This window comes from Silene latifolia, chromosome 10, assembly GCF_048544455.1.
Source record: "Silene latifolia isolate original U9 population chromosome 10, ASM4854445v1, whole genome shotgun sequence".
Taxonomy (NCBI): Eukaryota; Viridiplantae; Streptophyta; class Magnoliopsida; order Caryophyllales; family Caryophyllaceae; genus Silene; species Silene latifolia.
In genome coordinates this window covers 92800811-92812395 of record NC_133535.1, presented here as the reverse complement: position 1 = coordinate 92812395, position 11585 = coordinate 92800811, and the positions used below count along the sequence as shown (strand labels likewise).

Here is an 11585-nt window from a genome sequence, read left to right as displayed (position 1 = left end):
TAATTACATTGCAAGGGATTCCTTGGAGCATTAAAGCAACAAGTGAAGGAAAATAGCCGGGTAACCACGCCCCCGATCGGGGCTGACCCCTTCTTTGGGTTTTATGTTATGCCCCTATTTTCTTATAAATAGGGGCCTTAATCCGTCATTAGGGATATCTTCTTTACATCTTATTTTACGTCTCTTATACACTCTAATAGCCTTAAGCACAAAATTCTCTCTTAATTTTCATCTTTAGTTTTAATATTGTTAAGCATTTGGTTGTCAAACATTTGGTTCTAATTTTATTCAAGCATTTGGTTCTCAATTGTTCTTTGCAAGTTCCATTTCCATTTCGGTAATTCTAATTCTTGTTTATTTAGTTTACATTTCCATATTGTTGTCACATCATTTTATCATTAGTATTCACTTTATGCCACATAGTTTATTATTACTTTATATGCTTTACCACTTAGTTCATATCATTTCTATAAATATGTCTAACATTTCATACAATATAGTTTGTAGTTTACATTTCGTCATGAGTAGCTAAATTCCTTAGTCTAGGGACTAGGGAAGCCATGTAAAATCTAATATATGTAAAATGATAAATTAGGTTGATTTAATATTGTCTAATTGTTTCTACCACATGTTTGCGCCACAACGTTTAATCTTTGGTTATTGGCTGTAATTGTAGATTAAGTTTGTTAATTCGTTCTATAAGTCGAGAGGCACAGAATCGGATTAGACTAAGCATCTGTAGTAGGACGACCTAGTCATAAACGAGAGTTTCTATAGGACCCGGTCTATGGTTGACACTAATATCGTGAGGTGGGTGTCTTTAAGCTTAAACCATTAACAATGTTACTATTACCGAGTTTAGCATGAACATATATTTACATTTTCATGTGTGACCCGACTCCTCTAAACTCCTTTTGTCATATAGTTTACGTCTTTATTTTTTCTAATCATCAAACCAACCAAGAAACCAAACCAAACGTAATCGACCTTGATAGAAATCTTTCCATAGCATTTCATAACACAATTCCTGTCTCCTTGTGTTCGACCCCTATTACTACATTAATTTGTGTCTAGGGTAATTATCTTTGCATAGGTGTGCGATAGCCTATCATTGGTTTTGGTAAATATGAAGTAAGTGAAGGACGTGCATACTAACTTGTTAACTTAGTTGAGAGAACTTGTTACTGTGATGAATGGCAGATAAATGGCATTCCTTGTAGGCATGCCATTAGGGCTATCTTAACTGCTGATAAAGAGCTAAGTGATTATGTGAATGACGGGTTTTCTATTAGAATGTACAAAGAGGCTTATGAATTGTCCATTAACCCTTTACCTGATGTTGAGGCAATGGCCTAATTATGATGTGCCAACATTAGAACCTCCAACATTGAGAAGATCAATTGGCAGACCTTCAAGGAATAGAAGACGGGAAGCAGGGGACCAAAGGAAAGGGAAGAGGTATGTTACTGTCAAGTACAAGAAGTGTGTCTATTTTGGACATAACTCCAAGACTTGTAAACGAGGAGTTACTGATAGAGACAGACAAGAAATGCAAGGCAACTCCAGTAAGAAACGTACAAAACAAGTAGTAACTCGCATCACAACTCCATTGTTTGACTCTCTTCAACAGTTGGTGAATGCTGTTCTGACCAGTACTCAAGCATCTGCATCAACAACTAGAGAAGAAGGAACAAGCAAGGGAAAGAAAAGGAAGACATCATGAAGATATTTGTAACGTCAGTTGGAGTTTTTCATATATTTTGCAAGCCTGAATTTGACCATGTTAATCAGTGGCTTTTAGAAACAATTTGATGTAATTTTTTGGGTTTGTTTGACAATAGGTGAATTGTCATATGGAAACAATTTCCAAACACTACTTTGATGTATTAGCAGTACTTAACTATTAATTTTTTGGGCATCAATGAAATGAAAATGGTGTTAATGTTTACAATCTTCTAATTAGGTCAAACTTTAATTAGGAACATTACAACAACCACAACAAACATCAAACTAATAATATAACACCCCCTTCTTACTCGGCCAAGGTAATTGGGAGATGTTATCTTCTCGGTTTCCCGAGGTAGCGAAATCGGAGTTGTTATTGAGAAATAATTAACATAAATAAGTGTTTAGTCGATTATATAGACATAAATGAAATAAATGAAATGAATAATACAACTCACGACTGCTAAACTGATCTAATCGACTATGCTTGACTCGAATGTCATCATGGCTCGTCCCGTCTCCCGCATACTACCAAAGCTAACCTGTACACAACTGCTCCCCGTATGATCGGAAATACTATATGGATTGACATAGGCCAACCCGAAAATAGGTGACAATTACACGGACACAACAAACACCAGTTTCAATACATAACATATAATACTACTCGATAAGTGCAGACACGACATAATCATATGAATGAGACTTGACTATGCAATCACCATACCAGTACCGGGACACGCCCAGACGTACCCACAACCACCGGTGCCAGGGACACGCCACGACACCATATCTAACACAAAGGTACCGGGAAAAGCCCAGATGTACCGGGTCCGGAATCCAACCGGATCCCCTGCCAGACGTCGTGCCTCAATCACATGAGTCCCTCCGTGACTCAAGTCATAAATATGCACATCCCCCTTGGAGTGGTAAACTCCAAGCGGCGACCCGAGCGCAAGACAATTTCCCAACCGTCTTATGTCTCCTCAAAAATCAAGTACCACCACCAAAGACCTCCAATACAACACAATCAAAACTATACATAACAAATGGAAAGACAACACTTAACATATAACCAAATTCATGAATTGAATCCCACATACATACTAATCAACTCATGAATGAAATAGTGAGGAAAGACACCCAAATAGGCATACACAATATGGAAACCGAGTAGGATAACCTACCTTTAAGCATAATCCTCAAGTTAATCGAAATCACCAAGTATCCACCTCATAAAACCGTTTCATCCTACATAAATCATGTAATAACTATCACAAACCACTTTATACTATAATACAACATAAAACCCTTTATTATTAGTCACTAACTATTCACTTTACGTAACTAATTACTAATTAATTTCTCTTAATAAACCCTAATCCGAGGTTAATATAAAACAAAGAGGAAAAGGGGTAGGATGTTGACTTACAAAGGTAGATCGGGGATTAGGAAGGGTGTTTCACCATTAATCCAAGATTGAATGTCAAAGGGAGGGTTTAGGGAGCCATTATATAGATGGGAGAGTATTTTAGTGTGAGAAAGAAGGAGAAGGAAAATGAAGGGGTTGGTTTTAGGATAAGATGAAATCCCGAAATATCATTTTCCGAGTACAGCTCAGCTCACTCGACCGAGTGCCGACTCACATGGTCCACTTGAGATTCTACTTGGTCCAGTGGAAGTCTATTAGGTCTAGTTTGGGTCTTACATGGTCTCGTAGGAGGATTATCCTTTACTTCTGAGTACATGTGGGTTCCCTCACACGTCCCTACGTCTAAGTACGCGTCTCACAAATGTTGGGTATTACAATATTTCCCCCTTAAAATGAACTTCGTCCCCGAAGTTCGCCACTCACTCTCTTTCCCAAATATTCCTCGGTCTACTCTTGAGTCTCTTTCTCGGTTCTCGTGTGTTCTCTTGCCATCATCACTCTTATTGTTACCCAGTTATATCCTATCTATCCTAGGTCTAGTTCACTCTCCATACTTCGCCACATGTCGTGCTCTTTCTTTTTCCGAGTTCTTACATTCACACCCCCTAAAAGAGAACTTCGTCCCGAAGTTCGCTATTAGTCTCATCTGACACTCTCCCGTTAGCCTACTATTATTACCACAAGTTGTGTATGATTACCATATGTATATATACATATTTATGAGTACTTTTTATGACTAGGCTCAACCATTCTTAATATTCAACATATTGTCTACATATCATATCGGGATGCCACAACACGTACTAGTGTTTCAATTTTGTCATGTGATGCGTATCTACTACTATTATATATATTTCTACTACTATTACGGAATGCATACGGATTTTAATGTCCTTTTTCCCATCATATAAACATTTGTCGTTGGACTACTCCCTTATACCGCCCAAACCATTGACAAGGTCGAGAGTAAACAACTTATAAAGGTCTATCGTGTAGGTTTTCTATGGTCAATCGACTTTTAGTAGGTCGACATAGTCCAAAAATCAAGGTTAAATGCATCGTAGGTGGTAAAAATTTCCTGGAAGAGTCAAATTCCAACGTACTCGGTCGAGTTCAGCAGTTACTCGGCTGAGTAAAAGTCACTCGGTCGAGTGGTCACGCCACTCGGTCGAGTGGGGGTTTTTACAGGAGGTTTTCAGGTATGTCTTTCGGCCTACTCGATCGAGTGGGGATGTCACTCGGTCGAGTGGACCGCCACTCGGTCAAGTGAGAAGGGCACTCGGCCGAGTGTTACCAGGTGGTCCATATTTTCGGCCACAAATGGCCTCCAAGTTCCCATATGGTCGAGCATACATGTAATAGGGTCCAAATGGTGATCACTAAATCGTCCTACTATGCAAGTTCTACTAATCTTGGCCTTATGGCCGGCTTACAACATAAAAATTAAATCATTCCAAGTTTCAGACGATAATTAAAAGTCTCAAAGGATCCCGAATCATAAGGCCACAACTACTTGGAGGACTTCCTCTTTTTGCCAATGCTAGGCATCCATTTTGCCTATCCAGAGCGACTCTTCACCGTCTTACTTCCTCCTTCCACTTGCTCCTCCTCCTTGTCCTCTTCCCCTTCTTCATTCTCCTCCACGTCCCTCGGTACCCTACGAGTCGCCTATTCCCATACTTCATCAAGGTCCATGGCCTCCGCCGCCGTAGATGTTCCCGCCTCACTTCCACTCCCTTGGTAGACATTGCTAGGATAAATCCCGGCATCACCCATGTATGGGTCATGCAAGTGTCCCACGCCAAAAAGAAAGTTGATCTCCCAATCCGATGGTTGGATACCATAGGCATTGAAGACTCCGGAGGTGTCTCCGAGTCCGGACCAAAAGCTAGGACGGTGGGCGGTTCGTACACCTTGATTATAGGCCGACTCGTGCATGTCTCTCAACACAAGGTCGGTGTTCACTCGGTGAATGAGGTACGACAGTCAAAGGTCGGTGGGGCTTGGCCAAAGTTCCCGGTATAAGGTGGGGGCATCATAGTTGTAGACATAGAGTGGGGAAAAGATGTGGGAACTTCCTCGACAGGAGCATGAGGAGAGGGAGGTAACGGGGGTGCTTCCTACAGCTCGGTAGCGTCATCTAGGTCGAAGGTAAGGCTACTCGGGATGGTATACGTTTGGGCCTCGGGGCGGGGTGATCCCGCTCTCTCTAGAGGGTAAGTCGGAGGTAGGTCCTCACCGGCGGGGAGCTTCATATACCACTCGTCATCAACCCTCCAAGAGTAAGTGTTATTCTCTTCCCCACCTACCACCTAATAGTGAGCTCTCAACCAATCAAGATCAAAGTAAACCACTTTCTTGGACATGGGTACATCCACCGCCCCCGGTTCGTAAGCTAACAAGTTCTTGGCCAATCGAGTCACCAAGGCCCCGCAATCTAAGGAGCATTGGTCCACCTAGGCCATTCTCGCATGGGCAAGACACACAAAAGATACGGCATTGAAGTGGAGACGACCCTCATGGTGGGGGTTAAGATAGGAACTCAAGATTAATACTTACATGGAGTTAAGCTTGCTTGGGTCTTTCCTCCCATAGAGGAGGTTGGTCAAGGAGCGCAAGAAGATCTTTAGGACGGGATGCTCAATGTCACTAGTCTTCATATTACTCACGGTAACCTTTTCCTTGCTTGTGAAAAGGTGATAGTACTTGGAAGCTTTCATGTCCTTCTTGACCTTGTCATGGTGACCCACCACTCGTTTATCCACACCTAGATGGTCGGCAAAAGCATCGCTACCTAGGTTGAAAGGGGTATTCTTGAGCCTAAAGCTCACCTTATGGGTCTCCTTATCATAAGTGAAGGAGCTCAAGAACTCGAGGGTGAGGTCGCGGTAGCTTATCTCCTCCAAGTTGTACAAACCCTTCAACCCAAAGACCGTGAAAATATTATGCACCTCCTTCTCTATCCCTAGAGCCTCCAAGGTGCTTACCGACATGCACTTGATCGGGGCCATCCTCCTAGTGGCTAGGACCTCAAACTTGTCTCGATGCTCCTCACTCCCAAAAGCTATGGATGGGTAGTCGGGAAGGGTGATAGCGGGCGGTGCTTCTTGTTGAGGTTGGCGAGAATTCCTTGCACGACTGGTTCTAGCTTTCCTTTCCATGCTACAAGAGAATCACACACAAGATATGGGATGGGAAAGGTAAGAATTGGAAGTAAATATTGGATGTGAATAAGGATTTTCTCAACTTTTCAAATTGATGAATACGAAATGAGGAGAATTTCTAAGATAGTTTCCTTGCAAATTTTAACCATCTTTTCAAAAATTTCACATGTTACAAGTTCTTTTTCCGAAAATTAAAGACTCGTGTGATATAACATGGTTTTTAAACACGACTTTAACTACAGGTATTATTCTCATTCGTCATTTAACTTGATCAATCTTGACTCAAACATGGCACACTACACCTTAAAATTTTTACTTAAACAATTACATGTCATTATGGTTGTTGACAAAATGAGTTGGTGGAAGTGAAAATTTAGCTTGTCTTTATCATAAGAAATTATTTAAGTTGAACAAGTAGGTAGTAACACAAGTAGGGAGTATAAATTAAATTTTGAAATGGTTAGTGCCGAATTTTCAAGAGTTTGAGACAAGATTTCTTTCAATCCCTCTTATAAGATAGTAACATTTATAAAATTCTCAATTCCTCAAGATAGGAAAATCACCTTTGAGGTACAAAATGCTTTATTCATGGGAGTTCTAGAAGGATTTGATAAAATTTTCACCCAAGTTTTAAGACGAAAGTTGATTCCTTTTTGGCTTACCTACTACATCATCAATCAAGATAGTGGTCTTATCAAGTAATGAATACTAAACTTTGTTCATGACAATTCAAAATTTGGGCCTGACTTGTCTAGAATTCGAAATTTTAAGACGAAGTTTTAAGATGAAATTTTACAAACATTACACAGCAAGATCCATTCATGACAACAAAAGCTAAGCCTTTGTTGTCCAACTATACACAACAACAATCACCAAAATCCAATCATTGACTCAAGAACACCAATTTCGAGTTCTACCATGGTGGTCAAAATTTATTTATAAAAATTTGATTTTTATCATCAACAATGGTGTTAAAAGCTTACTAGTATCATGAATTAAGCAAAACAAACAACCAATTAACAAAACTCAAGGGATTTAAGAGTAGATCTATGAAAATCAAATTGGGGAAAAAGGTGAAAGAAGATGAACATGCTTACCTTGACTAATTAATGGGGATTAGGTGAGGAAAGTGAGGAAATAGGATGAATTCCAAGCAAAATAGAACAACAATGGAGGTTTTTGGGGATTTTTGGTGAATAAAGAGATGAAGATATGAAAATATGAGGATAAAAATGAATAATTGGAGGAAATAAGGGCTTTAAGCCGAGTAAACCAACCCGTGTGAACCCACTCGGTCGAGTGCCGAGTGCACTCGGTCGAGTGACGGGTTTTCCAAAATGCATAACCCCCATGGAATCAAGTCCACTCGGTCGATTCGAGGGTCCACTTGGTCAAGTGCTCGCTTACTCGACCAAGTTGGTACTCGCATTCGGTCAAGCGATCCCGTTGGATTTCAAATTCTCACTAAGAGCCTATCGACGGATTTTCTCTAAGACAATACAAGGTTCGGGAGCCCACCGTCTAAGGGTGACCCGTTCTGAGTTAGTTCATGCGGCACCAAGGTTGTCGATCCCTACTTCCTACATCCACACTCGCACTTACCTTACCAAAATGGTCACAATTTATATGCTAAGAATAACACTATCAAGCACAAGATAGTCGTATAACTTGAATCAACGAATGGGATTATCATTTTCCAAGGGATGTCAAGACATGTAAATCCATTCATACACATGTGAAATTTCATAGCATGCAAGAGTCTAACAACAACCATATCATTCATTCAATCATACAACATTGTCTATATCATTCACCCTTACTTGTAACCACCCACGTAGTGACCAACTGAGGCAATAGGCACTAGTTTTGACATAAGGGCGCCCACTCAACCAAAACTGATCTCCTATTATTCTCGTGTCGGGTTCATTTTATTAGACACACGTAGGTTCATTTTGGTTCATTTGTTTAGGTTCCAAAATCGAAACTCTGATACCACTTTGTAACACCCCCTTCTTACCCGGCCAAAGTAATTGGGAGATTTTACCTTCTCGGTTTCCCGAGGTAGTGAAATCGGAGTTGCAATTGAGAAACACTTAACATAAATAAGTGTTTAGTCGATTACTGATATGTTCATTTTATATATACTTTAACCCCTCATTTTAGCTCGGTTTCTATTATTTATCATACTTTAATTAGTATATATTTGAGCTAATCTTGTGTTCTAGGTGTATTGTTGTGTTTGTTACGGTTTTGTAGGAATCTAAGCATTTAGAGGCTTTTTCCTATGATTTTATACACCAAGTTCACTAAGCTAAACAAGACCAAGTATTGGACTAAGTGTGTAAAGTTGCTTGGGTTTTGCATGAAGATTTAGTGGATTGAAGTAAGAAATTACAAATGAAGCCAAGTGTAAAGTCAAGCCCAAAATAAAGGTCCATATTAAGGTGCAAGCATTGGATGCCAAGAAGCTTAGGATGCTATTAATTTAGAGCATTACCGGGTGAATAAGGAGCATTAAAACACGAGCATAGAGATTCCTCAAGTAATTAACCAAGGAATTAAGGCAATTAATCAGAAAACACACAACCCCGATCGGGGCCGTGCAACCCCGATCGGGGCCGCATGCTCATTGATTTCTTACGTTTCCTCTTCTTCTCCTATAAATAGGAGAGGTATTCCAAGACTTAGGGATATCATTTTTCACGTCTAAAGTTTACTTACAATAGCCTCAAGCATTATATTTTCTCTCATTAGTTTTCTCATTTTAATTTACAAGTTGTTAAGCATTCCATTAGTTAATCTTTCAACATTTGTACTACAAACTATTGTTCAAGCATTTGATATTCAAGAATTTGGTTATTGTTATTTGTTCTTCCATATAAGTTCTCTTCCATTAAGGTATTTCTAATTCTAAGTTTGCAATTTCACATTACTAATTTAGTTACCACATAGTTTATAATTAAGTATTTTATTTTACATTAGCATTTTTCCTTTTACATGTTATATCATCTAATCCATATAAATCATACAACCATGTTTAGCATTTCTTATAATTTAGTTTGCAAGTTGCATTTAATATGAGTAGCTAAATTTCTTTGTCTAAAGGCTAGGGGAGCCATGCAAAATCAAATATATAACATGTTTAAATAGGTTGATAATAATATTGTTCAATTATTTCCATCACATGTTTGCATTGTTACGTTTAATCTTTGGCTATCGGCCGTAATAGTAGATTAAGTTTGTTCATTCGTTCTAAAGTCGAGAGGCACGGAATTGAATTAGACTAGGCATGTGTGGTAGGACGACCTAGTCATGGACGAGAGTTTCTCTAGGACCCAGTCTATGGTTGATACTAATGCCGTAAGGTGGGTATCTCTAAGCCTAAATAATTGACCAAATTATTAGTACCAAACTTATCATAATCATATGTTTACCTTTGCATGTGTGACCCGAACCCTTTAGACTCCCTTTTAATTATATAATTTACATCATAACTTTTATTAATCATCAAACAAACCAATCAAATCAAAATCGAAATCGACCTTGATAAGAATCTACCCATAGCAATTCACGATGTAATTCCCGTTTCCTTGTGTTCGACCCCTATTACTACATTAATTTATGTCTAGGGAAATTATTTGCATAGGTACGCGATAAGCCTATCAAATTTTGGCGCCGTTGTCGGGGAAACGGTTTTATTGCATTTTGAATTGTCGATTTTTGTCTTGTTTTCCTTTGTCTTGGGGAACACTTGTTCCTTGAGACTGTTACTTATCACTTCTCTAGAAATTGTTGTCTTATGCCCAGGTCCTCACGCAAGGGATAAGTGCTTTCACTGGATTCCGATCTCGAGAGAACCTTTAGGAGAAGACGACGGTTTTGGAAGGAAGTAAAAGAGGCCTCTTCTCTTGTACAAGCCGAAAGTGCTAGAAAGTCTTATTTAGACGATATAGAAGCCCTTGAATAGGAGGAGGTTTCAAGTTCATCATCTCCACCACCACCACCATCTACTACCAAAAAGATGGTGAAACTTTCCGATCACTCAAAGCCCACCGCGGCCATGCTTCCGACCGGTATCACAACCACTCAAATCACCGCGCCGGACTTCGAGATCAAACTGGCTTTCATTAGCCTTGTGGAGAGGAAGCAATTTGGGGGAAGTCCTTTGGAGGATCCCAATTTGCATGTACAAAACTTTTGTGACTATTGCTCCATGATCTGTCAAACGGGCGTCACTCAAGCCCAAATAAGGGAAATACTTTTCCCTTTCTCTTTGAAGGACAAGGCCAAGCTTTAGATCAATAGCCTTGACCGCACCACCATGGGAATCACCAATTGAGAAACTTTGGCTCTAGCCTTCTATCAAAAGTTTTTTCCACCGGAGAAAACTCGAACTTTGAGGAGCCAAATTACCGGATTCCGTCAACAAACTCTTGAGAGCTTATATGAGGCTTGGGAGAGGTACAAAGAGCTTCAAAGACAATGCCCACATCATGGGCTAGATGATTGGTTTCTATCAATAACATTCTACAATGGATGTTGTGCCGAGTCCCGAAGGATTCTTGATTCCTCCAACAATGGGCGGTTTGATCAAATTGACACCGACCTTGCTCATGCCACGATCGAATCTATGGCGGTCCATGATGCACAATATGTCAATTCCCGAGTTGTGCCATCCAAAGGTAAAGAAGAATCCTCCAACAACTCCGTTTTGCTAGCTCAAATTGCCCTGCTCCAACAACAATTGGCAGAAAGGGATGCTAGAGATTCCATTCAACAAGTCAATGCTATGTCTTCAACAAGCCAAATTGTTGTGCGTGATGGTTGCGGAGGTGCGGGTCATTATGCCGCTCATTTCCAAGCCCCTATTGAAGAGGTAAATTCCTTTCTAGCTTTAAGACAAAATGCTTATCCACCGGGTACATTCTCAAACACATATAACCCAAATTCAAGATTTCACCCGAATATGTCTTATAGAAGCAACAATGTGCTAAATCCTCAACCACAACCCCCACCACAACAAAATGCCTATGTCCCTCAACAACAAAAATATGTCCCTCCACCGGGTTATCAAAATCAACAAAGGCCCCCACAAAACAATTTCCAACAAAATCAACCTCCACCACAAAATTCCCAACAAAATAACCAAGAAGGAGGTAAGCTTGAGGGCTTGATAGTCCGTATGCAAAAGGAATTGTTGGCTCAAATCCAAAAGAATGAGCAAGCTCAAAATGCCGCAATTAAGATGTTGGAGCAACAAATGG

General features: G+C 39.9%; 1 non-coding gene across 1 annotated transcript; it reads right to left on the bottom strand.

Moving 5' to 3' along the window:
- Positions 1-10714: 10714 nt before the first annotated feature.
- Positions 10715-10821, bottom strand: LOC141610288 (small nucleolar RNA R71). Its single transcript, XR_012528191.1, has one exon. It is a non-coding gene; the product is annotated as a small nucleolar RNA R71 (small nucleolar RNA).
- Between the last annotated feature and the right edge of the window lie 764 nt (positions 10822-11585).